At 40.0% G+C, this 27,470-nt stretch overlaps 1 long non-coding RNA gene across 4 annotated transcripts in view; it reads left to right on the top strand.

Annotated features, from left to right (window-relative positions):
• Positions 1-27,470, top strand: part of LOC137448957 (uncharacterized) — a 149,947-nt gene that overhangs the window by 42,162 nt on the left and 80,315 nt on the right. The window contains exon 1 of one of the 4 annotated variants that reach the window (XR_010989271.1): positions 19,129-19,216. The exons of 2 other annotated variants lie outside the window; for them this stretch is intronic. This is a non-coding gene — a long non-coding RNA (uncharacterized lncRNA). Of the gene's footprint in view, positions 1-19,128; positions 19,217-27,470 lie in introns of those variants that run through there. One more of the 4 variants, XR_010989270.1, reaches the window with a different exon arrangement.

Raw genomic sequence — 27,470 nt, 5'->3', positions numbered from 1 at the left:
TGCATCAGGTGAAATTTGTTAACAGGACTTAATGCTTTTAATAAAACTAAAATTACATTGAAATTGCTTGCAGGAAAAGATTTGTGATATACTGTGTAAGGCTGCAGATCCTGCAATGTTGTGCAGTTATGAGTGTCAAAAGATAAGCATGTTCCCCCAAAGGCTTGAGCTGCAGAGGCAAGCCAGAACAGACCCAGGGCTGGGTGTGACTCCCAGCACGCTTCCTGGGAAAGGGCAGAAGCTCCTCAAGCAGTGAATCAGGTATACACTGCTAATAAATGATTAATTTTTTTAAAAAGTTGCTTAATTCATTAATAAGTATAATCACTTAATAACTGGGGAGTCAGACATGCTCTGTTTATTCCTGTGAAATTAAAAATTGCATACCTGTCTGTAGCTCGGGAATGTATGTGCCTTACACTGTTTGTTTTACTGCATCCAAATGATGATTTGGTTGAAACTATGGCTGTGTAGCTTGTGGCACTCATTATTAATAAGGCACTAGAATAATATTGCTAATTACAGATGAAGAAAATGACATTGGAATTCCAAACAGGGATCAGAGGCTGTAACTTGGATCTAGTATCTCCTGAAAATGGATACACTGCAAGCATCTCAGGTCAAACATTCAAATTTTGTTTTGGTCAGACATCCACAAACTCTGTTGAGAAAGAGCAGCAGAGGAGGGAAACTGGGTCATATAGGGTTGGTCTGAAAGGAAGTTCATGAGGACAAATTCACAAGAGAGGAGCATGGCTGTTTGCACATACATGTGTGTGCTATCTCTAAATTGACATGAGAGAATCAAGGCTGGGTTTGTGTTTTATCCATTTCTACAATATGTAAGAGCAGGAATTTAGTACACAGTTCAAAGGCTCTCCTGTACAGACTAGGTGAAGTTTAGTAAGATGAGTCTCACCATTTACTTCTTCAAAGAGGCAATAGCCTCTCTGTGAATAGAGGCCTGAAAAGATCTGCTAATGAAATGACTAGAGGGAGAAAAGGAGGAGGATGGAGGGAGACTCATGAGAACATCTTTTTGGTTTGCTTTTTTTTCCAGTAGGATGTAGCATATTAGTGTATTGGGTGACTGAGGCAATACAGAAGTCTGTTCATTTAAAATGTGTTGTTGGCAATTGCAGGAAGCTGGAACAGAAGAGTTTTTTTTGGAATGATGCTAATACCCAAACTTTTCATTATCCGGATGTGACTAAAATGCAACTTTTGCTCAGTCATTCTCATTAAGGAAGAAGGAACATGTGTAATTGGGCTAAATTAATTCAGAGCTGGGAAACACAACCACTGAACTTTGTTCCTGCCTCTGCCATGACTGACCTTACCATTTTGTACTAACATTTTTATGAAACCTTGTGCACTTTATGTTTCCAATCTGTACTTTGTCTGACTTTCCAGTGAGAGGACTTGAGCCATACATTGAATACACTGAAACAAAGACAAATACATTTGATCAGGATGTGCAGAAATAGCATCCCTCAAACAAGCCACTTCTGCCAAATCAAGTCTGGGGAGTGTGATAAACAATTTCACAGGATGGTAGTAGTTATGGAAAGGTTATTTTCTGAGTCATTTTGAATGGCTAGTGGTTTAGGCAGTCATTTTCTGATGTGAGATCTGGGACTGTGTTAAGCATCTGAAGTTCTACATGGTATACATGGAGAGCTGGACATCTCTGCTTGCCGTGCTGGGTCAGTGTGTGCTGTATAGACAGCAACTGCTGAACTTCCCCAAGGGAAATGCTGAGAGTGGGAATGGATCTTTAAGCTCCTAATGCTAAAATTTAGTCCTCTTTCTTGGTTCTTCTGGGGGATGTGCTTTCACCTTGCGATTGACAAAACAGAGCTATTTTCTGAATGTTGATGCCTGGTCTGTTTTAAATCACTTTGTTTTGTTCCCTTAATGGATCCAGAGATTTAGGATTGCAAGCCTATGGTCCTCTTGCCCTTTTCCACCCTCTTCCCTGCTTGATTCACCAAATGTAGTTCACTGGTTGGTACACTTCTGTAGGATGTGACATCGAGGTGCAAATTTCATCATCATGGGTGTTTGCTATTTTTTATTTGTTTGTTTTTGCCTTCTAAACTCCTTTGCTGAGTTAGTCTGTGGTTATTTTCTAGCTCTTGGTTTTAGTTTTGTTATGAACGGTGGAGCAACATCAAAGATTAATTGGGCCAAATGCACATTATTCTCCCTTCCCAGGAAACTCTCCTGCTTGTTAAGTATAGGCCTGGTACCTCCATTTCCTTCTTCAAAGATTACTTATTAATATTACTGAAATTATTTATTCAATATGAAATGAAATGAAGGCTTTAGCATGCAGGCCTATATAGCTACCAAATGACAGAGTGGTTAGAGCTTTCTCCCTCTAGCCTATTGCTTCTTTAATTATTATTAGATATTATAATAGCTTTAATAAGAGGGTTAGAGAATAATTCTATCCTACAGATGTTAATTGTTTAGTTTATAGGATGACTTCCCAGACTGAAGGTGATCTTTGTTTTGATCTCTTTGAGTAATTGTGATTCTACAACATCAGGATGAAAATGTTTTTGTTCAACCATGTGCCTGAAAAGAAGTCGTACATGAAATAGCAGTGTGCCCAGGTGGCCAAGAAGGCCAGTGGCATCCTGGCCTGCATCAAGAACAGTGTGGCCAGCAGGAGCAGGGAAATCATTGTGCCCCTGTACTCAGCACCGGTTAGGCCACACCTTGAGTACTGTGCCCAGTTCTGGGCCCCTCAATTTAAGAAGGACATTGAAACTCTTGAACGTGTCCAGAGAAAGGCAACGAGGCTGGGGAGAGGTCTCAAGCACAAGCCCTACAAGGAGAGGCTGAGGGAGCTGGGGTTGCTTAGCCTGGAGAAGAGGAGGCTCAGAGGAGACCTTATTGCTGTCTACAACTACCTGAAGGGAGGTTGTAGCCAGGTTCTCTCAGGCAGCCAGCACCAGAACAAGAGGACACAGTCTCAAGCTGTGCTAGGGGAAGTTTAGGCTCAAGGTGAGGAGAAAGTTCTTCTCTGAGAGAGTTGTTTGCTTTTGGAATGGGCTGGCCAGGGAGGTGGTAGAGTTACCATCCCTGGAGGTGTTCAAGAGGGGATTGGATGTGGCACTTGGTGCCATGGTTTAGTAGTCATGAGGTGACAGGTTGGACTTGATGATCTTTGAGGTCTCTTCCAGCCTTACTGATTCTATGATTCTATGATATCTGTCAAATCAGGTCTCTCAAGGGCAAAAAATTAGGCCTGGCTTGTGTGTAACAGAGAGCAGATGAGAAGCAGTTCAGATCTGCAAAGATGGAGGCACTTCTGGACACGAGTAAAACTAAATCCTGCTGGTGCCTAAGACTTGTAGTTATCAAAGGCAAAGACACAGTTACAGTCAGGGTTCTTTTCAAAGCACGCAGTAATCACATGGAGATTTTTAGGTGCAGGGTTGTAGACTGCTTTATTTGGTGTGCATGTTAAGAGAAAGTAGTGTATGCAGGGGGTTTTTAATTTTAATTTTTTTCTGTTGGGATGATCCATCTGATCTGCCCAGCTTCTGACTTAGCAAATAAATGTTTTACACTTTACCTGCTTAAAAACATGACATTGTATGCTTGAACACCACCATATAAAAATTGAGTTACTGAAGATTGTTCACAATATGGATGACACTTTTTAGACCTTTTTTGTGACTCCTTGCAGTGTTTTTCTGAAAATGACCTTGCTGATTCATGTCTTTCTCTTGAAATGTGACCAAGGAGAGGGAAAAAACCCCTAGATGTGCAAAATTTCATGAAATTTCAGCTTTGCTTCAAAGATGTGTTGCCCTGAAGAGTCACTGTAATCACAAAATTTCAGTCTATCCAAACGTAGTAATGATGGAAGCTATGAATTTTATCTGTCCCCCTCTTTGAAAGAAATAAATTGCTGCATTTTGAATCCAGAAGACATGCCTTTTTATTAATTGGTGTACAAGGAATTGTTAGGTTAGATGATTATGTTCAATTATGGTTAATGAATGTAATTAACATAGATTCTGGGTTTAGGTGGTTGAGTTAATAGTGCCATTAAATACTTCTGATATGGTTTTGTTTGTTGTATCAGGGAAAATAAAGTTTAGAAGGAAAGAGGCAAAAGTATTGTTTTCTTCATTCCTCTCAGTGAGTAAAATCACTTGTTTCTGGTTGTAACATATGCAGAATAGTTTCACAGTATCACTAAGGTTGGAAGAGACCTCGAGGATCGAGTTGAACCTGTCACCACAGACCTCATGACCAGACCATGGCACCAAGTGCCACGTCCAATCTCCTCTTGAACACCTCCAGGGATGGTGACTCCACCGCCTCCCTGGGCAGCACATTCCAATGACGAATGACTCTCTCAGTGAAGAACTTTCTCCTCACCTTGAGCCTAAACTTCCCCTGGCGCAGCTTGAGACTGTGTCCCCTTGTTCTGGCGCTGGTTGCCTGGGAGAAGAGACCAACCCCCTCCTGGCCACAACCACCTTTCAGGTAGTTGTAGAGGGCAATGAGGTCACCCCTGAGCCTCCTCTTCTCCAGGCTAAACAATCCCAGCTCCCTCAGCCTCTCCTCATAGGGCTTGTATTCAAGGCCTCTCTCCAGCCTTGTTGCCCTTCTCTGGACGCATTCAAGTGTCTCAATGTCCTTCTTAAACTGAGGGGCCCAGAACTGGACACAGTACTCAAGGTGTGGCCTAACCAATGCAGAGTACAGGGGTACAATGACTTCCCTGCTCCTGCTGGCCACATTATTCCTAATGCAGGCCACAATGCCATTGGTCCTCTTGGCCACCTGGGCACACTGCTGGCTCAGTTTACATGTCTTTTGTTAGGACTAAGGCTTATAAACACACTATGTTAAAATATGTTCCAAAATTTTGCAATGTATGCTTTGAAATATTTCATTACCCTGTGGTTGCAAAATACTATTCAGAGTAAGGAGAATGTACTTGCTTTAAAGTAGGAAGGACTTGTTTAGTAAACACCTCGTGTTCCGCTGCATAGGTCTAAAAAAATGACCAACAACCCACAACAAATGTTTGTTGAAAAGGAAGTGATTCCAGGTAAGGATTTCCTCTGGGCCTTCTTGTATCTTTTTGGTTTCTGTTGTTTTGTGGTGAGGAGGAGGTGGTGGTGGAGAGATGTTTCTCATGGATTCACAGAGAGTACTTCTATGCCTCAGAGTGCCTAAGCCACCAAATAAACAAACTTGTGATGAACCAGCTCTGAAAGCTATTCCAGTTCTGTACTCATTTAAATAGGACAGAATTAAACTTTGCACCATAACCAAGTGCTGGCATAGCTATTTCTTCAGGGTTTATTTACTTCATGCACAATGGGATACGAGAGTTTCAGAGGCAATGTGTCCACTTCCCTTGCATTCACATTGTAGTCTTAAGGGTCGGAAGACTACGTTGATCAAATAGCAGAGAACACTCTTAGCAGATCGATCTCTCCAGAAAATGCACAGATGATAAGCTTGGAAAGACTTGGCAGAACCTTCCTGTACTACAAAAAACAATATATTCCTATTCTGCAAAATTCTGAGCAGCAAAAACTCAATTTAGGGAACATATACATTTGTATCTCAGGAGGTAACTACATAACTATGTAGGAATGTGATAAAGAAACAACACTAGCTAGCCATAAAAGGGAATGGTGATTAGTGCTGCAAGTAACCTGTGCTTTCTCTGTGCTAGTGAATGACCAAATGTCCTTTGGACATTTTCTATTTGATGGTTTTCAAAGAGAAATATTTCAGCCTTTTCTACTGTACAGCTGGTGGCACTACATCTCTCATCACTATTACATTAAAGCAACCTCTAGATGCTTTAAAAATGAAGATAAAATTGATCTGTTGCCCATGCTGCTATATGAGCTTTGGATTGAACAACATCTGTTCTAAATAGACATCTTGTTCAGAAACATAGTTACTTCTATATTTACTTAGAAGTGACAACTGACTAGAGTTTTTCTTCCCCTTCTTTTGCTGTTCAAGAGTGAAATTTCAGCCTGTGCTAGGTGGATTTTCCCACAGTTGTTACCAGCTTGCATCATGTCTGTGTGCTCTTGGTGCAGCTGTGGGTGTCCTGTGACTGGCTTGCTTAGACCTCAGCGCAACCCGTTGGTTCAGTTTTTCACCTGCATCTGAGAAACCTCAAGAAGAAGCAGCTGGGTGTACTGCTTTTGGTTTGGTTTGGTTTGGATTTTTTTGGCATGTATTACTTGTGGAAAAGTCTAATGTATGACCAGTGAGTGTCCCCTAAAGTAGCCCTTCCTTGAGTGAGCTGTTGCTAGAGAATTTGTCAGTGGTGGTTGGTTGGTTTTGGTTTCATTTGCTTGTTTGTTTCTTTAATGAATGATCTACAGCATAAGCTAATCACTTCATTTGATTGAGGTCTTGGCATAGCAAGACCAGGAAGATACAGCCATAAAGCAACTATTTTCTGGTTTGCTCTTCCCTCTACATGCCTAATCTCCCAAAAGAGATCATACTATGTTTTTTTTCTCCTTACTGATGAAAAGCTCAAAACTATGATAATGTTCTGGCTTCATGAGCTGAAAAAAGTGGCCAAAAGACATGCAAATGAGAGAGAGAAAAGCTTTTCAGTATTGCACAAACTGTACAAAATTACTCTGCTGGAACTTGGGTAGTTGAGCTGAAGGAAGGAAGAAGTGATTCAGAGCTAAAAGTGGCAGAGACACATTCTTGTAGGTGCTGCTACTTCCATTTCTTTCCCACCCTAGTCAGAGGGAATTTGCAGCAGAGGGATGGAGCTCAACTTTATGCTTCACATGTGATAATTCCTAAGCAATGTCAAGATAAAGTGATACCAAACAGTCTCATTTAATGTCACGTATTTCTCTGACATCCTAGCTTTCATAAACATTGGATTTATTGCCTACTTGGGTTTTGTTTGAAATGATAAGGCGGAAAATCATTATGCAATGTCAAATTCTGCCTAGGTTGTGTCATTGTTTAAGGACACAATAAACCTGTAATTATTGCAGAGAGATTTTTGTTATTAGAGAGGGATGGTGAAAAACTATTAAATTCGTGGATGAAATTAAGAAACAACCAGAAAAGACATTAGTATAAAACCTATCAAGGCTGTTATGTTATGAGACTTTTTTTCTCCCCCTTGAAAGCTATTTGATAGGAGACACTTGTGACTTTCAGTTATATAAACCACTAGAAATGTAGACTTCTAGCATTGACACTGAAATGCTCAATATCAGATGAATGTAGCCCTGATTATTACAGGAAACTTAAATTGTAGTATGTAACTGATGAGAGCATGAATGTTTTTTTTCCTCCCCATTTCTTTTATGCTGTCATAAACAAGATGTAGATCAGTGTCTTTGATCTAATCTCTAAAAATTCCCTGCTCCAACTTCATGTGTATGTTATACCATTCCAATTTTTTTTTTTCTACAAAGAAATCCTCTCTCTCCTCTTGTGCATACATAATATTTGAGAAGTGGTGATGATGAACTGTTCAACTGTTCCTGTCTACAGTGCCAATCCTTTGAACTTCAGAATTGGCATTTGCTCCTTTTTCTATGCAAAAGTGAAACTCAAAGCACACCAGCTGCCTTGCAATTTGTGATGCCATGCAATTTTCTCACCAATTTCAATCTGAGAACTATCAAACTCTGAGTAATTTTCTACTTTCATAAGCTACCTTATTAAGTTTGGAGTGATGCTGCTTGAATCCACATCGAACTTCAATTCAATAGCCCATGATGTAGGAACAGGTTTGTAGAGCAGTAATGTAAAAATAATAAACCCTGCCAATTACTTGCCAATTTCAACATAAAGTCCTATTGACCAACTTAAGAAATATGCTCGAGTTAGGTGCCACAAGAGTCTGCACATCTGAGGAGATGCTACAGAGTCAAGTAGAGTGGGAAAGAAGTCAGGACTACTTCAATAACCCAAGTGCATGATGCTAAGGTGGTGAAAATAATGTTAAATGCATGAAATAAGGTCAGAGACACGATCTTCTTGAAGCTACTTGGTGTGTCAGAAGGGGAATCTTGTATTTTAAGGAACTTTCAGTTTGCCCTTGGCACTGCAGCAGTAATTAAAAACCCAAAACCCAACAGTTTTGGTCCCTGTAATTGAATATGGTTTCTGCACAATCTTCTAAACTCTTGAGATGGAGGAGGTGTATAATGGGAGTTACAGGAGGTCACTTGGTGTCCCTTTGGACAAAAAAACCCCAAGATTCATTCAGTATAGATGTTCAGATACTTAAAATTCATTATCCATCTGTAAAAAAAGATGGCAGAAGTCGCTATCTTTGGCTGCAGCCAAACCTTTAAAAGGTCTCCTCTATCAGCATGAAAGGTTAGTGTGTTCTTCTGCAGGTTTCTACATCTATCTTTTATGATGTCAACTGCCACTGAACTGCAAAGAGATGAAAAAGAAGGAATTTCATTAGAGGAAGGGCTGGGGTAAGATGGCTGGTGGAGGAAGGTGAGAAAAGTTTCCATTCGTATGCAATGGAACTTTAGTATCAAAGGGTCACTGTGACCTTTAAAAGGGTTTTTTTCATAGTTGAGTGCACTTACAGTTCATAGACAAGAGACTTTTCAGAGGTGATCTACTGTTCTCAAGCCAGTTTTCATGCAGACTGAGCAAAAGCACCTCCAGAAGCTAAGCCTAATGCATCTGCTTAATATACTCATCTCAGTTCTTGACAATATTGGCTTTTTGGCTGCAGTGCTGGGTCTGCTTCAGCAACAGAGCCAGCAGCTACTGGTTTCCTCTGTTGTCACCAGTAGACACCAGTGCAGTGATGTGGAATTACTACCAAATGCTTCAAACAGTGACATGGGCATCTCCTTTGTTCTTCCCCAGGCAGCTGCCCAGAGGCCATTAATCCGTGACGGGAAAGAGGAGGACTTGGCAGTGATTTGACTTGTACATTGACAGAAGGCACATGAACAACTGTTTATTTCCAGAGTCTTCCTGGGTGTCTCTGAGCATATCCCTCCTTTCATGAAAATGTAGCTGGTTGCAATCTTGAGTCTAGGGAGAGAGAGAGGAAGCTGCATATTGATGTCTCTAAGTGCCCCTCTTTACTGTCTTGCCCTCCTTATCAAAAATAAAAGTAATTTAAAAGTCAAATGATTCCCATTTGTGAAATATTATTACATTTAATTTTATTTAAATTACAATAAAATTTCTAAAAAGTTAAATTTAGAATAGAAGGGGGGGGGGGGGGGGGGGATATGCATAATTAAAAATTTAAACTGCAGAAGTCCTCAGGGAGAAGCACCATCATAACCCTCCTTTTCCTTCTCTTCTGCCTCTCCTTTCCCAAATGGCTGTATCGTGTGCACTCAAAGTCTTTTAAGAACTCATACACTTGAAAGAGTAATAGACTCTTCTGTGTGCCAATAACTGCAAAAAGATGCAACTACAAGTGAAGGAACTGATCTGTAGAGGTTCAATGAGTTCTTCAAAACACAAATGAAGCTGGCATTAGTCATTAAGTACCATTTCTTATATGCAAGGAAGTGGGTGTATCTATATCATGTTCCCATTCCTAAATAAATTGATAGTTAGACATGTTTAAAAGGAACAGCTGTAAGTGCAAGATTTATATTTTAGGGGTGGTTGGGGTTTGTTTTTTGGTTGGTTTTGGGTTGTTTGGTTTGGGGGTTTTGTGTGTGTGGTAGTTTTTTTGTTGTTTGGGTTGGGGTTTTTTTTGGTGGGAATCTGCACATCACAGACTTCTACAAATGTAAGAACAAGATAATCCTTCATCAGAATTAGTCATAATGATTGCAAAGAGATGTGAATTTTTATATTGCTCCAGCCCCTGTTGTGAGTTTCTCATGGCTAAGCTGATAGCTCCAGCTTTCAAAGATGTCAGGCCAGCATTTTTCATACCAATGACTAACAGCAGTTGTTCCCTGGCAGCAATTATTTTTATGTTTCACAGGATATAAAGGCTTGATGTGCCTTTAACTAATCTTCTTGAGGCAAAATTCTCTTTTACTGTTGTTTAAAGTGTTGAGTATTTTACAGAAGAATCCTTTAGCTGTCCATTAGAATGGAAACAAAAAGCTTTGTCAGCATTGTGGGGTAAGTGTTGATTGCCAGTTACCTTATGATTGCATTAATGTCATTATAAATAGAGTTCCACCTTTCAAAACCTTCTTGTTAAAAACTGTGCTACTGTATGGAAGGTCTCGCACATTTCTGACATAACAAAACCTATCATCTATTCTCCCTGGATAGGGTATTGGCTTAGAATAGTGATTTGGACCTGGTTTCACCACAGGTATAAGATGTTGTGCATAACAAGTTCATATCTGTCTGTGACAGGCTACTTAAGGACTGTGAGTAAGTCATTCATTCTAAGCTCTGGTGATCTGAATGCTTATCTCTCCCAAATGAATATACTTTAAGCAACATACAAAGTGATCATTTTACCCTTAGATGAAATGTGAAAAATAGACAAAAATATTCTTCTGTTTCAATATATTTTCATTGTCTTCCTGTGTTTCATTGATGTTGTGAATTTGACTTTAAAGCAACCCAATGATAAAATAGTGCTCAGAATAACAAGGGTGAGGTTTGGGGAATGTAGTACTTAAAACTTGTGATTCAAGAGAAACACAGTGACTTGAGGTCAGGAGGTCAGACAAAAAGGCACTGGGAATTCTCTCATCTGGAAATGAGAGAATTATTCACTTCAGTAATAAAACTAAAGAAGATTTTTTTTTTCTGGCTTAATGAGGCTCATGTAGATGCCTAAACAGAGTTGGGTTGAAAGTAAACTTGTACTTTTGTGTTGAATATGGTGTAGAGCACGCAGAGCTAACATGTGGGAGTTTCTTGCTGGCGCAAACTGATCAGAGTCCAAAAGCACTGAGAAGAGTCGAATGCAAAGTTTCTTCTCCATATTTTCTCATTTAAAACCAATTCTTTGGGTTAGAATGGGAGCAGAGTATAAGGAAGATATCAGAAATATTTAGGGATAATATTAATAAAAGAGTAAATAGAAAAGGCCTTTTAGATGCTCATTTTAAAGATCAGTACTTTACAGGAGTATGAAAGATCAGATCTTGTCATACTTCTGTGTCTCCTAAAATATGAATGACTGACCCCTTGTTCCTGGCTTTTACTAAGGCAATAGAAAGGGAAAATGTACAGCAGGTCATACAATGTGATTTACTGATCTGGGATGTGCAAAGACCAGAGGGAACTGAAGTAGAAGAGCTCCCAACAAAAGTGTAAGATTTGAGTTACAGCCTACTCTTAAGAGCATCTGTAGTAACTCATCAGGATCCCTGGGTATGTCCAGGTATATTAGAATTACAGTTTCATCTCATACTGTGCACCACCATCTTCTGGTGGATGCTGCCTATCTCTTTCTAGTTTCCCCTACCTTCAAATAGACTTGAGTATTTAAATTTACCCCTGGCAGCCTCCTGTTTAATTGTGTGGAGATAGGCAGTCTAAACAAGTGCTGCTAGGAAATGCATCTCCCAGCTGAACTGCTGAGCCAATAAAAGACTTGGCTCTCATTTTGTCAACGCTGTTTGTTGTATGAACACAATATTGTTCACTTCAACAGACCCATGATGGGTAATCATTACTTTCATAGCGCAGGTTGTCCTGATTTGTGGAAGGAAGATTATGTAAAACATTCCCTGTAATGCGTGGTCAAACATATTCCCGTGTAGGAAACAAAAATGTTTCCTTTAATTTTGACTGTCTTAATATTATCTATGAAGTCCTTTCTTGTTTGCAATACAGAATTTGGGGGGTTGTTTTGAAAACATTCAAATGTTTCTGTTAGCTGTTAAGCTTCCTTTTTCCTCCCTGACCCATTTACATTGACAATAGCATTGAACTAAGCTCACTATTCTCTCAGTTTAGGAGTTTTTGATGAATAGATCTTTTCCTGAGGAAGAAGTGTAAGATTTACCAAACAGCTTCTTCTGTTTTACTGGAAATATTTTGCCTCATTTCTGCTGTACACCAGTCTAATACTAAAAGCATTCTGAGTCCAGCACTGCAGGATCTTTGAGATGTGAGTAAATTTCATGGAATCATGGAATAGAATCATAGAATGGTTTGAGTGACCTTAAAGATAATGTAATTCCAACCTTCTGCCATGGTCAGAGACACCTCCTATTAGACCAGCTTGCTCAATGCCTCATTCAACTTGGCTTTAAACACTTTCAGGGCTGAAGCCTCTACACCTTCTCTGGGCAACCTGTTACAGTGCATCATCACCCTCATGAGGAAGAATTTCTTCTTAATGTCTAATCTAAATCTAGCTTCTTCCAGTTAGCCATTGTCCTGTCATTATATGCCTTTGTAAAAAGTCTCTCCAGCTTTTCTGTAGGCCCCATTCACATACTGGAAAGCTGCTGTAGGGTCTGTCCAAAGCCTTAGTTTCATAGTTTCATAGTTTCATTCAGGGTTGGAAGGGACCACAAGGATCATCTAGTTCCAACCCCCCTGCCATGGGCAGGGACACCCCACACTAGATCAGGCTGGACAGAGCCTCATCCAGCCTGCTCTTAAACACCCCCAGGGACGGGGCCTCGACCACCTCCCTGGACAACCCATTCCAGGGTTTCACCACTCTCATGGTGAAGAACCTCCTCCTCACATCCAGCCTGAATCTCCTCACCTCCAGCTTCATTCCATTCCCCCTAGTCCTATCACTACCTTCTCTTCACCAGGCTTAAAAGACCCAGCTCTCTTAGCCATTTTTTGTAGAAGAGGTGCATCAGCCTTGACCACTGACTTTTCATGTAGGTAAAAGTTTGTCTCTAAACTCATGAAATACAGGAACTAGAATCCCTACTCTTATATAATTAGGAATCAAAGAATCAACTTTTCCATTAAAACTGAAAGCACATGCCTTCAAATCTTGGAAAGCACTAAACCAGCGGAAGGTACAATTACACATACAGGTTTCCAGGGGATTTTTGGAGAAAAATTTCACAGCTCAGATGTGAAACTCTTCAAACCTGAAGAGTTGCAATCCTTTTACTGAAAGGGTTCAATGTATGCACAGAAAAAGACAAGAAGCATTCCTTGTTGAACAGAGCAAGAGCGAAAGAATAAAGGTTTCTCTGATATAACCTTAAGTTACCATTACATTATTATAAGAATAAACTTTATTAGAATAAACCAAACCAGGTTGGAAGAGACCTTCAAGATCATTGTGTCCAACCCATCAACCAATCCAACCCACCCAAACAGCTAACCCATGGCACCAAGTACCCCATCAAGTCTCCTCCTGAACACCTTCAATGACGGCGACTCCACCACCTCGCCGAGCAGCCCATTCCATAGCGCAATCACTCTCTCTGTATAGAACTTCTTCCTAACATCCAACCTGAACCTCCCCTGGTGCAGCCTGAGACTGTGTCCTCTTGTTCTGGTACTGGCTGCCTGGGAGAAGAGACCATCATCCGCCTGTCTACAACCTCCCTTCAGGTAGTTGTAGAGAGTGATAAGGTCACCCCTGAGTCTCCTCTTCTCCAGGCTGAGCAGCCCCAGCTCCCTCAGTCTTTCCTCATAGGGCTTGTGTTCCAAACCCCTCACCAACTTTATTGCTCTTCTCTGGACTCGTTCCAGCAAGTCAACATCCTTCCTAAACTGAGGGGCCCAGAACTGGACACAGTACTCCAGGTGTGGCCTAACCAGTGCAGTATACAGGGGCAGAATGACCTCCCTGCTCCTGCTGGCCACACTGTTCCTGATTATGCTTCAAGGAATGACAGGAGTTGAATGGAAGGAGAAAATTGGAGGAGATAGAGATGGCAGCCCATAAGAATTGTGCACAAAGTGAAAATTGAGTGACTGAGTTGGCCAAACAGGGAAGCTGTTTCTCCTCCTAACCCAATGTATTGAAGGAGGGGGGTGTGTGAAAAGTCTGAACTGCGGCTTTTCAAGCATCCTGGCCAGTACCACATTTTCTCCTGGTCTCAATCTAGATTTTCAAATTCCCTGCTTAAAACAAAATATTTTAAAATGGTGCACTATATATCTTAGCACCCAGGTAAAAGCAAAAGATGGATTTTCTTGCTGTTATCTTGGCAGCTCTGCTCGTTACAGCTCTGACTGTGTTTTCATGTTAGATGTCTATTTCGAGACTGCAAAGCAATGTGGAACGAGGAGATAGCTTGCCTTTCACAAGGAAAAAAAATTAAGCTAAGAACTTGAGACAAAAATTTTTTTAGATTGCAGGCCACTCTAAAATTGGAAGAATAAAGAGAAAATATCAGGACATCTTTCATTAGTTTGTCAGAATGACAAACAACTCTGTTTGGGGTTGGTTTTTTTTAAGGGAAATTAAGAAATACAACTTCCACTGCTCTTTCAAGTGTATCTTATTTACTTCTGCTCTTTCTTGCAGGTCAAAATTAAAATTACATTGAATGAGATATTTTGTCATGAGCTAATGGCCCAAAGTCCCTTAATAAGAAATGTTAGCAGTTTAATAAAAATAAATGGTGTTTATTCTCCTGCCTCTGTATGATTGGAGGGAGAAGAGGTTGTCATTTCAGTACAGTTCCTACATAAACCAGAAGTGTGGAAAAAAAATATCAGGTGAAACTAAAGCAACTTACAGCTCACCTTAGAGAAAATATTTGTCAAAGCAGCATCAAAGTCTGCAGTGTCATGAACTGACAGTGAGAGAGATTCCTCCTGAGAGAGGTATTATATTTAAAATGTCTTTCCTCCTTCATGCCCTCTTTGAAATGCTTTGCTTTCATGAGAGCTACAGATCCATATTTCATTCCAGGGACACACAACCTGATGCCCATCAAAAGTTTTCATTGTATAGATTAAAAGTTACAAGTTTTGGAACAGGACACCTGGGTTTTCTTATTAGTATTAGGCTGGTTGGAGGTTTTGTTGTTGGTTTTGGGGATTTTGTGGGGCTGTGGTTTTAAGGGGGGAGGGGTTTGGGATTTTTAGTTTGTTTGTTTGTTTGTTTATTTATTGATTACTCTCTGTGAGGCTTTAGTTTCTTTAACTTTGCACCCTGTATTTTAGTTACACGCAGTCTGGAGTGAGGACCCAGTTTTGTTTCCTGCTTGCCCCTTGCTTTGCTGGCAGCATGCTGCAAGTAGACTGGTCTCCACTGCAATGTCTTCCTTTCTGAGAGCACGTGTGTAGGATTGATGTAATTCCAGAAGGCTCTGGAGCAGTGCTAAGAATGGCTTACCCCTTCTCATGGCTTTCAAAGAGACATTGTGTGTGTGTGTCTGCATGTGTATTTTTATATATGTATGTGCATGCAGTGTGAAGATGACTAAAAATGTATTTGCATCTCTTTTTTTTCAGTACATTTATATCCTGAAGAGAAGGGAGTATAAATAACTGAAAGTGCCCAGGCTTTTGACAGCCCCTTCCTCATTAGCCTCTCAGCCTACAGAGGTGGACATCAGTCAAGGCACTGTATACGTGCTGTGACACTGGGTTAACTTTTGGTGTGTGTGGATCATAGAATGGTTTGGGTTGGAAGGGACTTCTAAAGGTCATCTAGTCCATCTCCACTCTGTAGTGAGGAGGGAACTAAATCAGATTGCTCAGAGCCCCATCCATCCTCTCACTGAATATTTCCAGACGTCATATACAACGTCTATGGCCAATGTTTCACCACCCTCGTTGTAAGAAGTTTCTTCCATATATCTAGTCTGAATCTCCCCTCTTTTAGTTTAAAACCATCATCCCTTGTCCTGTCACAACAGATCCTGCTAAAAATCCATCCCCATCTTTCCTACAGCCTCCCTTTAAGTACTGAAAGTTTGCAATAAGGTCTCCCCGGAGCCTTCTGTTTTCCAGGCTGAGCAACCCAAATCTTTCAGCCTTTCTTTGTAAGAGAGGTGTTCCATTCTTCTGGACATTTTTGTAACCTCCTCTTGATTCACTCCAGCAGGTCCAGTGATACTCTTCTGTTCATTCTCAGAAAGGTACACAATGGTGTCTCCCTTAACACAGGAGGAAAGGAGGTGCTTGGTCACGTCTCCCACCTCTCTGGGGTAGAATCTCATGTATCAGTCTCCCATAATTGTTCACCTAGACACTGATTTTCTCTCTCTCACAATCTCTCTTACACATTTATCTTCTTTTCTGCCTTCCTAATGAACAAAATAATTTCCAATTAGAGCCTCTAACCCTGACTGCATGGTGTTCCTCAGCAGGTCAAGTTTTGGACAGTTTGGGAATATCTACTATTGGAACACTCTTAATTAAAGGTGGATGATTTCAGCTGAATTCAACAGTTTCAGTGAGTTCCACATTCAGTCTGAAACACTGTATTTTGGCTCTTCACAGACTAATTGATTTATTTTAATGCTTGTTAATTCTAAATTAAGACAAGCTCTAGGTGTTGTGCTCAGAAAATTTAGGCAATATTAGGGGGAGAGAGGCAACAGGGCAGCAGAGGGTCTAGATCTGTCCATAAAAATCCAAGTTGCATTTGAAGTTTGTAAATGCCATTTTACAAGTTTTTGCATACACAAATTCTCTGAAACACTCATCAAGGGCCTTCTGGCTCATTAATTTTCTTAATACTTAAACTGTTTGTTTATTCTGGGAAAGTGCTGCCCAATTTTTTTTTAATTGCTGTGAACTAACAGATAGACAAAAGTTTCTAGCCTGTCATAACCAGCTTTGAGTAGCATTGCAGCGTTTAAACATTTAAATGCCTGAACTTAAGGTTTTTGTCTCAACTCCTTACGATAGGTCTTTTTTTCAGAGTGGCCAAGTTCAGATTTTCATCCAGAAAGCCAGAGGGCCTTGGAGAACACGTAAAACTTGTTCCTTGAGGTGACTAAATTTGCATGAGTTGGAAAGGTTTTTTTTTTTAAACCTTTGTGCTTTAACCCAAATGCAGCTCTCAAATTCAAACTTAGCCCAACCTAATTGGGAATTGGATCAGGCAGGTGTGTTGCTCTCTTTAACATTTCACATATATACATATAAAACTCTCTCCCCCTTTGTCTTGTTTAATTAAAATGTAGTTTTGAATAAATCATTTTTACCCCATCCTGAGGCTGTGTGTTGGAAAAGGGAATAAAATGAGGCACCACCATTTCCAGTCAGGTTCTTTTGCTGAAGCCAGCCTGTGAACTTTAACTCCTCAGGTAAAGAAACTAAGTCGACAGCATTACTTGAACAAAGTCCTCCCTTTAATATGAGGAATATCTTGGTCTGACCTGTGGTAATTTCTCCTAGAAGGTCTGCAGCTGTGTGATTTACACTTAGACCTGTGTGGCTTCCTAACAGCTGCTGCCTGAAACAGACAAAAATTCATAGCCTGCAATGACTTGTTTGAGTAGTGCATTAAACCTGAAGAAGAGGTCTTTATGCAAGCCAGTAATGCAGAGTGTGTTGCCAGCTCAGGTTTTAGGGAAATTATTGTTGCAGTTTGACACACCACTGTGCTTTGTTTTATTGCACTGTAATTTTAGAGCCAGATTCAAAGTGAAGCTTTTGGGTACAAATAAGTTTTGTACCTGTGGTTGCTGTAGGTATCTACCATCATCTTGGCCTTGAGCAGAGGAGCCTCTGTTAAAAATTAATATAGTAAGCACTGACCTGAATTACTGAAGTTCTTTCTTTTGCTGGAAGTAGGGTTTGCACCATCACTTCACTTTGTCAAGTCTGTTTGAATGCTCTAAGCTGAATTGCCTGAGGTTTGGACTGCTACTGAAAGGCCAAGTCTTTCTGTTCAGCTCCGGACCATGCAGTCTGTTGCTGTTGCAAGACTCCCTTCTCTGGAAATAAGGTGGCGATTTTGAGGAGACCTACACTGAGGTGACCATCTTGCTGCCAATATCTCTAGATCACCCAGGGTGGTTATTTTGGAGTATTTTGTGGCTGAAGCACTCAGAGGTAGATTATCAATTTCTAAATTATATCCTAACTTCTGAGAGCCCTGGGTGCCTTTGGAGACTTCATAATCAGTGATCTACCTTGAACTCCTCTTGCTGCCTTTCTAATGGTCTGTGCCTTTCCTATTCAAAGGTTTTATAAGATAAGAATTGAGACAGAGATAAGAAGCAGAAAGATATAAGGGCTTTAATTGGTTGCTACTTACTAGTGTTCTGTATTTCCAACTGTATTTATAATGATGTCTCCTCAGTCTCTTAGTTCTTCCTAAAGGGAATATTTAGTCTCTTCCTCCTACTCCCACTCTCTGTCAGAAAGCCAGGGCATATTGACTCCACAGTGATGAAATATAATAATTTGACAAACTGACTGTTTAGCCAATAGTAATCTAGCTCTGCAGTTGGTTCCAAATATTTACTGTGTTGCTACAGAATAAACCACTGACTGAGTACTGGCAAAGAGCTCAAGCTATGGAAGTCTCTGTGTCTCCCAATTCTTGGACACTGCATTGTCTACTGAAATTTGGATACCCAAGTTGCTGAGTAACCTCATACTGTGCACTGGAAGGTGCATAAGAGTAGGATACAGAGGCAATAGCAGGCTAGGTGGGAAAGTGCCTGAAGCTTATCCCTCTTTTTATAATGAAAAGAATTAGCTGCAGTTGTGGTCTAATGTTCCACTGGAATTGATAAAAAAATTATAAAATTTGATAAAGAAATAAAATTTCTAAAGTTAAAAAAAAACCCAACAGGTAAAATAAAATATAACTTTATAAACCTTCCAATCTTATCTGGTGCAGAATTTCAGAGTTTCTTGCTGTCACTAAGAATACCCCAACGCTGCAGTCCTTGGTATTCTGGAAACGATCTGCCTTGATTGCTTCTTCTAAAGCTATTTTTAATCCTTAATCAAAGATTAATTATGCCAAGCTTTGGGCCATGAAGCCTGTGGAGGAGAGAAAAGGAAGAGAAAGTGCCTACAGCACTCTCTGAAGACATGGGGAAATCAGGTATAAGTCAGTGCTGCGATTTGTAGCTGGGATTCAGCAGCAGGGATGCTGAGATAATCTCTGAAACACCTTGCTAAGGCTGTGAACCCACCATGTGCCATTGTCTCTTTGCAGAGGGAATGTACTTTGCCAAAGTATCAGTTACACCTCCCAGATGGTAGGTACCTGTTCTGGCACCTACCCAATGCTATCTGTCAGTATTTAACACAGAATGTTTTCTTTAACTCGTGTGTCTCTGAAGCACAGATTGGTGTCCTCTGCGTGACTCCGTGTCTCCGTTTTGCTCAGATTTGCTAGGTAAGGTGCTCCACAGGGGTTTTTCTCTTTCTGCTGTACATATATCCAAGATTAAAGTCCAGTCTGGGGCTGGATCTCTACTTTACAATTTGGAACCAAGAGGTTACAGGAAAATTAAATGTAAATTGAATTCCGATCAGAGCTGAACAGCCGGGTTCCTCACTGACTGCTTCCTTCATGCGGAGTTGGGGCTGAGCCTTCAGTGTCCATAACAACAACTTTCCCTGGAAATGGTGTCCTAATTCTGTCTAAAACTGTCCTGGGGGACTTTGACAGCTCCTCTGAGTTCTCTTTGCTGTTTCTCTTCATCTGTTCCCCTTTATCCAAAATTCTTTTCATGATGCCAGTCTGTTGCAAATACAGTTTCGATGGATTATTTGAATATTAGCTACCATTTGAACAGTTTGCAGCCCAGCACTTCATGGGTTACTAGTGAAGTTGCTGAAGTCCTCAAAAAATAATTCAAGCTTTTATATACATATTCAGAAGAGATTTTTCTTTAGAATCTTCTATATAGTTCTCTAACACTTCACTGATATGAATAAAAAACTGGATCATTGGGATGTTTTTAGATGGATGTAGCATGTATTTCTATTTCTTTTTCTCCTCCTTCCCTATCACCAGACATTCAGAACTGGAGAAACTCAGTTTTATCAGACCATAGCTATGGCCTGAGGATTGGGCTGTTGTCTTGGGGATTAGACATCCCTGTTCCAGGGAGAGACATTTCAAATTTCAGTGAAATTTCAAAGCTGATTCTTCAGTATTCACCAGGGTTCTTGAAGCACTGGTATTTTAGGGCAGCGTTTTTCACCTCCACATTTCCTCACTGTTTGTGTGTTAAGAAATCCAGTGTGATAAGATATTTTGAGAACACCTATCAGATAGATCTGTTCTAGGTGGAGACAAGGTGACAGATGAATCTTCCTGCCTCTACCCCTGGAGCTGTAAACACACTAGTCATGAAATTGGGTGTGTTTTTATGACTTATGGTGAAAACAGTGAGAGCTAAGGGGTTTCAAGGCAGACGATGAAAACTAGCTGCTTTGAGTTTCAGCAGTACACCTAAGGAGTTCTTTATTTGACTGAAACTCTCTTGTGATCCATCCCAAAAATTATTGCCAGGGTTATTCAGCAAATGGTTCTTTTTTGTTGTTGTTAATTTTGTTCCTATCTGCTGTTAAATGTTTGCATTCCTGTGACATCTGGGGAGAGCTGTTCAAAATTCTTTCAACTTGGCACTTAAATCTGATTGTTTTAGTATGCTGTAGTTACCTAAGAGAAACAATTAGGTGTTGGGGTTGGACTTGATGATTGGGGCTTGGACTTGATGATTTTGGGAACTCCCTTCCAACCCCTAACATTCTGTAATTATCTCATGTAAATACAGGAGCCATTTGCTGTCATTTACTCAGTTCTCTGTGACTGAGAACTTGTGCTTTAGTGTAAAAATAAGTATGATTTATTGTTGAATTAAGTAAACTTATTTCTGTTTCTTTAATATTGGTAACATCTAGAGTCTCTGTCACCATTGCCTACATGTCTGGAATGTGTAGCAAAATAGAGTCCCTATTCACACAGGCAAGCACAGTAAGGAGATTAAAGGAACACTAGTTAGGGATTAAATGATTCTCATCTTTGGAATAAATGGCAATTGCAGAATATCATCTGCCTAACCATTGTCAAAGTTTTGTAAACATCGTGACAGAGATGAGTTTTAAGAGTAGTTTGAAGAGGACAGCTGTTGCTTTGTGAATAATCATTTTTGTTGTTGTTATTGTAAGTGGTACAAACGATAACGTTACTGAAAACAGAGATGGAATATATCACTTGGTTGCTCATCCTTTTAGTGCCTGCCTTCTGTCAAGGCCCAAGTCCCCAAAGTATGCTTTTGGGGAACATATGTTGTCTGCCAAAACTCATTTGAAATCTGAAAGCAGAATAATGTTTTGCTCAACTTTGCTTTTCAAATGTACATCATTTACATTTAGGGTAGAATGCTCCTTGTAACTACAGGATACTGTAATCATAAATTGTAAATTTTTTTTTTTCCTCAAAGAATTTAATCTGGTTTAAAATTTGTCTACAAAGGCTTATCTTTAAAGGCAAAATCTTAAGCTAGAGAGATGTGTTTTGTCAAATTTCTTGACAAATAAAGTGACTAAAATAGAAACACCAGACCAAGAATTTTTAAAGTGTTTGTTCCTTAAAATAAAAAGAAGTGGTTTCCTCACCACTCTCAGCTGAGCAGTAAGAGCAATCCAACATTTCAGTCCCATGGATTTGGTGCCTCCCCAGTCTGGTAATAGTGATTAAATAAATAAAAAGAAGTGGTTTCCTTACCACTCTCAGCTGAGCAGTAAGAGCAATCCAACATTTCAGTCCCATGGATTTGGTGCCTCCCCAGTCTGGTTATAGTGATTTATCTAAGTTCATGGCTTTGTTTTGCTGAATATTTGCTAACGATATATATTTTAAAGTACTGGCTATCTTGCTGGCTCTTTCAACAGATTTTCACTCCATAGTTTTAAACATTCCCAATCCAAATACCTGATGCAGTACAAAACTTCCTCTTGCAGGAGCTGATGTGATTTCACTATCACAAGGTGAAGTGCCAACGTGCTTATGAAACAAGTTACTGGCACAGTAAATCAGCTGTGATTAATTTGTTAACTCCAGAGTGAAACTAAACTTCTAACCCACACTATCGACGTTATACACTGCTACTTCTGAAGCATTTAATTAAGTTTGAAATATATTTATTTATTTATTTTAGTTTCCTTACATTCAGAGAAGTCAGATAATGGAAAGAGAGAAACTTGAAATAGCAATCTGTTCCTTTCTGAGAGCTCCTCTCTGTCCTCACCGATGAGATTTACAATGCTGTAATGCTGCAATTTCATCATTATTTTGTAATCTTCTTAAATGAGTGTCTCATGTTAGTGCAGGCAATCACAATAACTGCTTGAATAGGATTTGCTGCTGAGCAAAGCTGCTTGTGTTGCAAAAGCAACTAGAGGAACACACAAGCAAAAAAAAAAAAACCACTGTGCGAAGGTGTTTACTTTCCCATCAGGTTTAGAGTGAGTCCTGAGAAAGAATTTAGTCATGACTTCACCCATGCTAGCAGGATGCCAGCAAATTGTCAAAAAAGGAAGTAATACTCTAATAGCAGCTTAAGGCAAGTTCAGAAACAAAGGAGATTTGTAGCCACAACACTTATTTAATGTACATGTTTCTGTAGACTGAAAAAGAAACTCGCCTCCTTCAAAAATTCTCTCGGTTTCTCCATGCTGCACCTGAAATATTGTATTCAGCTTTGGGCCCATCACTACAAGAAGGACACTGAGTTGCTAAGAAGGGCTTGTAAAAGTTCTGAAGAAGAAGTCTTATGAGGAGTGGCTGAGGGAGTTGAGGTTGTTTAGTCTGAAGAAGAGGCTGGGGGAGACCTTATTGCTCTTAATAGCTGAAAGGAGATTCTAGTGAGGTAGGTGTTGGTCACTTCTCCTAACTAGCAGGAGTACCAGAGGAAATGTCCTCATTTTGTGCCAGGGGAGGTTTAGATGAGGTATTAGGAAAAACTGCTTTACTGAATGAGTGGTCAGGCAATGGAACAGGCTGCCCAGAGAAGTGGGGGAGTGGTGGATTCACCATCCATGGAGGTGTTCAAAAACTATGTAGACATGGCACTTTGGGACACAGTTTAATGGCCATGATTTTGTTAATTTGAAGAATGGACATCATGGTTAAGATTTAGAGGTCTTTTCCAACCAAAACAATTCTATGATTCTATGCCTACTGCCCCCAAGGTCTCTCAACCCAAGACAGGATTTGCACTAGGGAAAACACGCTGTCTGTATGGCAGATGATCCTTTGTACTCAGTATCTGTGTCCTGGGGAGTGTCTTCCCATACCTCAGAGGTGGTAACTGAGGCAATGAAAGCAAAAAGAAATTGCCCTGGTAGATTGTGCCTGTTCTCTTTGGAACATACTTGTCATACAAATAACCTGATAACTCTTACTTTCAAAATAAGGTTGCCTCAAACCCAACCTTTCATTAAGCATTATTTATTCATGTTACAGTGTACTTGCTCCTTTCAGATATATATTGGCTGTGCATTTGGTATGTGTATTATCCAGCTGAAATCTTTGAGACTATTCATGTGGGTAGGGGTATGTATTATCAGTCTACAGTTATAGGGTCTGAAGAGGACATTAAATCACTAAGGTTTGTGTTTAATAGAGAAGCATTAAACAGCACAGTACTAGCTTGATTTTTAAAGGCTATAGCAATAATACCAACATGTGACTGTTGTATCATACTTCTTAATTTATTTTCCTCTTCAAACTCAGGCTAGCAAAATATTGCTACTCATTATTTCTTTGCCTGTGCAGGCTGCTTAATTCTGCTTTTGTTCTTTTTATCAGATCCTGATCTATGATCTGATGTCCCTTGACTGAGTCATGCTTCAGGCTGTTGGCCCTGGGCCTAATTGTACTTCTGGTTTCAGAATTCTTTGTAATATCTGCCTGGAGGCTTCTCCCATTTGAAAAACAAGATTGTAACTCCTGTACAAGTAATAATGTGAATGACACAGTGTTGATGCTTCTTCTGGTCCATTTGAATTCCAGGTTCCTAACAGCAAATAACTTATCCTCATTTTTATTTGCGGATTTTTGAAGTGGTGTGAAGAAAATGTGACAATTGTAATCCTTATTATCTTCTTTAGAGCCTTATGGATGTTCTGTAGTTATCAAAGCAAAAACCTTTTCCTTCCCAAGTCCTCCTCAAGTCACAATTCTGAACTTTCTTCTTCCCCATAAAAGATTTTTGGTATGCTTGGTATCTTTGAGTCAGTGTTTCTTGAGACTTGCTGATCTTTGAGGTCTTTTCCAGCCTTATTGATTCTATGATCATGTCTTGATCTCTATAAAAATATGTACTAATTTCAGATAAGAGTTAACATGTGCTAATAACTCCTGCATTCAAATGTGTATTTATCAGTCATCATTAATGTTGCAAAATTAATGTTGCACTGGAGCTAGAAGGGTTGGAGGATGTTTACGTGCTAAGAGCTGATGACAGAGTTGGAAATGGAGTTTGCCCCTGTACCTGTGTAGGCAGGGTGGTCTGATGCAATAACGTGTGACAAAGTTAGGAGGACTGCATCACCAGGCTATACTGTCACTTGCTGATAGTGTCTGGGCTGCAACATGATGCTTCTAGCACTACTGAAAGATAATTAACTACTTTTGGGATATCACAGCACTCACAGAGGTGACTCAGACAGAGGTTGCATCCTAGCAGATTAAAAAACTCATTTGTTTGAAAGAAACAGGTTTTATTCTCACTTTCAACCCCTGGAAGTAAAATTGAAGTTGATTTATGAAATCCAGTGGTTTCTCTCACTGACAGCAGTTTCTGTTAACTCTTCAAAGACACTTTTAGCAACAGCTGAAATGAGGGATTATGACAATTTACAGGGCTTGCTTACTTTGTAGGCAGTTTTACTTGCTAAAAGAAGTACCTAAAATGCAGCTTAAAAAGTAGTATGTGGGCATTTTTCTTTTATAAATGCAGGGACAGGACAAGGCCAATCCTAAGGATTTTAATTATCATATGTATATGAAAGCCCTTTCCTCAGTCAGGTAGTCAGCCTGCCAGTTAGCTGCTGTGCACTTAGGCAATACAGAAAACACAAAAATCATGGGGCAGTTTTAAAGCTAAAGTATCAGAGATCTTGTTAGATTTCCAAGCTGGGTACTAGAAGACTTGTTTTTATAAATATAGGTACAGATACGTCATTGTCTGGCTTTAGCTCCTGCATCTCACTCTGATTTTCCCATGTTAAAGCAGCTTTCACAGCTGAAGACTCTTCTCACATGGACCTTTCTGAAAAAATATACTTAGAAACTGCAGTCTTAAAGGGAATGGAAAACATCTTCATGCTCATCTGATGCATATTTCAGTTCTGCAACTAGCTCTGGAGGGTAGGCAGCACATAGGCAACTTCTTCAGCTGAGCAGATATTTGCTTGTGTAGCACACAGAGAAAAAGCAGTTAACATTTCCAATCACAGAGTATGAGGAGCTGTGTTTGTTGGGGGAGAGGGATGTGAAGACAGTACATGGGTAGCTGGAGGCCTTACAGGTGGTGCAGGGAAATAACCCCAGCAGACACCTTTGATCAGCAACTCTGAACCAATGTAAGAAGCAGGGTAAGGATTTGGAAAAAAAGAGGTAAAAATACTTTTCAAGCTAGGCAGAGGGGCTTTGTGTTAGTGTAGATATTGAAGATCTGAATTTTACCTGCAAAGCAAGATGAATGTTGAGTGTTAGAGTCCTCAGTTGATCTCTTTCCTCACTTTGTCTACTGCCTTCCTCTCTCCTCCATACTTACATTTTACATTACAGCTCTCCACAATTATGAACTAAAAGAAATAAAATAGGAAGTCTTAATAAGATGAGAGCCTGTAGACACGTTGAAGATATTTAATTTTCACATTTGAAAGTTCTGGGAAATTCAGGAGGTATAGGAGGGGTGAAGATTGGTTATTTGTTATTTCACAGCTGGAAATACAGGTTTTCAGAGAGACAGCAAGCATTGACAAGAAACAAACTCCAGCCCTATTTGACTGTGAGAAGGCAATAGGTAATCACTGCTGAAGACAAGCAATGCAATTATCAGCGAATTTAAGCAATAATGTCTGAGTTAATTTTCAGTTTGTGAGATAGAATAGGTGGTAGTTGTAAGGAAAGAGGGCACAGAGAAAGAATGTCAGGGCAGTGTGAAATTAGCAGCTGAAATTATATTTTAAAATTACTTTGAAAAAAACAACAAACCAAACCCAGGTTTGTGATAGAACATGGGCTTTAGCTTGGAGCAGTAATTTCAAACAGGGAAGAGATCTCTTGAATACACCCTCAGCTCCTGGTTTGATTTGAACATGCAAATAGACATGAAATAGTGGGTGCCATTAAAAATGGATGAAAGCTTCATAAAAATACAAGCCTCAGTTAAGCAGCCAGCAGGAGAAGTGAAACAAAACAGATGCTAGAGAGGAAAGGAGAGAGTAAATGAAACTGCACGTTGGGAAATGGGTAGAAAGTCAAAGCCATTAATTTCTTGATTAAGGAGTAGCACTTGATTTATTTTTGATTTTTCTGTATTATTTTAATTTTTGATGGATAACTTGAACACATGGCTGTGCATGCCATGTGGGAACTCTTTCATCTCATGACAGGGAAACATAAGGATAACTAGGTGGCTTTGGTTCCTGGTGTCATCAGTATACAGCCTAGAGAATGTATTTTTTTTTCCCTGTGACTTAGAGTGATGTGTGGGTGGGGAAGGAGTGCTGGTTTCATAAAATTGAAGTCATAATGCTTTACATCAGTGTTATATTTTTCTCTCATCATCCATACTGACTCCATTCAGGAAAGAAAAAAGAGTTGGGATTTCTTTTTTAATCTCTTGATATGTGAAAACACCTGCTGCTGCTTGGGGATTTTATTGGTCTCATCTGTATTTTGGAAGCATTTGACAACCCCTTCTTTGCTGTTTGCTATGTAATTTGAGAGTAGAAATGGCTATTCTCAGAAACCACCAGGTTTCTTTCAGGTGCTCAGAAATCATGTTGTCACATGAATAGGATGCTGTTCCTCAGATAACTTCTATGAAATGGGGCTTCTGGGTGAAGCGCCTCAGTTTAAGAAGGGCATTGAGACACTTGAATGTGTCCAGAGAAGGGCAACGAGGCTGAGGAGAGGCCTCGAGCATAAGTCCTGTGAGGAGAGGCTGAGGGAGCTGGAATTGTTTTGCCTGGAGAAGAGAAGTCTCAGAGGAGACCTTATGGCTGTCTACAACTACCTGAAGGGAGGTTGTAGCCAGGAGGGGGTTGGTCTCTTCTCCCAGACAACCAGCAACAGAACAAGAGGACAGTCTCAAGCTGAGCCAGGGGGAGTTTAGGTTGGAGGTGAGGAGAAAGTTCCTCACAGAGAGAGTTGTTAGCCATTGGAATGTGATGCCCACGGAGGTGGTAGAGTCACTATCCCTGGAGGTGTTCAAGAGGGGACTGGACATGGCACTTGGTGCTATTCACTAAGCATTTGTATATGTTGGGATATTCACCTGCAAGTGATAATCCTGAGATTTACACCTTTTGTAGGCAGGAAATTCTTCCTCACTCATATCTTGATTTTGACCTCTGGTTTTCAGATAACAACTTTTATCTCTTCAAGCTAGTGTGCCATG

The sequence above is a fragment of the Melanerpes formicivorus genome, unplaced genomic scaffold (genome assembly GCF_026170545.1).
Source record: "Melanerpes formicivorus ecotype bairdi unplaced genomic scaffold, bMelFor1.0.p_v2 SCAF_27, whole genome shotgun sequence".
Classification (NCBI taxonomy): Eukaryota; Metazoa; Chordata; class Aves; order Piciformes; family Picidae; genus Melanerpes; species Melanerpes formicivorus.
Note: the sequence above shows the minus strand (reverse complement) of the source record. Positions and strands in the feature narration are given on the sequence as shown.